Source organism: Bidens hawaiensis, unplaced genomic scaffold (genome assembly GCF_021521415.1).
Source record: "Bidens hawaiensis isolate Kalapana, Puna unplaced genomic scaffold, B.hawaiensis_p1.1 tig00034272_1, whole genome shotgun sequence".
Taxonomy (NCBI): Eukaryota; Viridiplantae; Streptophyta; class Magnoliopsida; order Asterales; family Asteraceae; genus Bidens; species Bidens hawaiensis.
In genome coordinates this window covers 144334-145714 of record NW_027495927.1, presented here as the reverse complement: position 1 = coordinate 145714, position 1381 = coordinate 144334, and positions in this window count along the sequence as shown.

Below are 1381 nucleotides of genomic sequence, written 5' to 3'. Positions count from 1 at the left end.
TTTTTAGCGATGAAAGAAGATGTACTAAGCTTCAATTACAAGAAATAACACTTAAAATTGAAAATCCCCAAACTTGGTTCTTAGGGTTCTTCACACTCAACACGAATCCGGCAAAAATCGAGATAGAATTGATGGAAACCGACACCACACGTGAATTCTCTCGCAAAAATAATTAGATTAGAGCCTGGAATCAAAGGATTTGGGTAAGAATTGAGTGAGTTAGAGAATTAAGGATTGAGGATTATGGTGGGTGTAAAGAGATGAAGAAGAATAATAACAAGAAGGAATGAAGATAAAGAAAAAAGGTAGGTTAAATATGTGGTCAAATTAAATTTAAGAATGTGAGAGTAATTCAAAAGTTTTTGAAGAAAAGAGGGGGTTGAATTTAATTTGAAATTTTGAGGGAAGTGAAATTAATATGAACTAAATATGAATTTAATTTATTTTTAATAATTAAAAAAAGAGTTGTTAGTGTAATATATATATATATATATATATATATATATATATAACACAACTAATTAAACCTTAAATAATATAAAAAATTGTATTTTAAATATAAAAACATGTAAAATAAATACAAGTGATATTTATAGTTCCTCTATAAGAGTTGTATAAGAGTATAGCAATCAGTGTTAACGCCCAATAAACCGTACTTTCATTAGTGGGTCATACTAGTTCTTGATCGGTGTTAGTGTCCCATTATAGCATCTATCATGTCACAGTTGCTCTAAAAGAGTTGTATAGGAGTGTCATTAGTCATGGTTTGATGTTAACGCCTGAAACACACCATACTTTCGTCAATAGGCCTTATTAGGCCTTGATTTGTGTCAGTGGCCCAACATGTTATACATTCATTAATGGACCTTGATTGGTATTAGGGGTCATTATAGCATCTATCATGTTCCCGTTGCTTCAAGAGGGTTGTATATGAGTGTAGTGAGCCATAGGCATGTGTCAACGCCCGATAACATGTCATACTTTTATTAATGGGCCATATTGGGCCTTTATTGTTGTTAATGGCCAATGTCGTCTCTATCATGTCATAGTTACCTTAACAGGTTGTATAGGAGTGTAGTGAGTCATAGTTGGTCATCAAACTATGCATTAATGGGCCGTCTTGGGCCTTGATTGTTGTTAGTGACCCATTGTAGTCTGTATCATATCATAGTTGTTCTAAAAGGGTTGAATATGAGTTTAGTGAGTCATAGTTTGGTAATGCCCAATAATATGTCATACTTTCATCAATGGGCCTTATTGGACAGTGGTTGTGGTTAATGGCCAGTATGGGTCTATCATGTCATAGTTACGTTAACAGGTTGTCTAGGAGTGTAGTGAGTCATAGTTGGTCTGATCAAATGGCATTGATTGGTATTAGTGG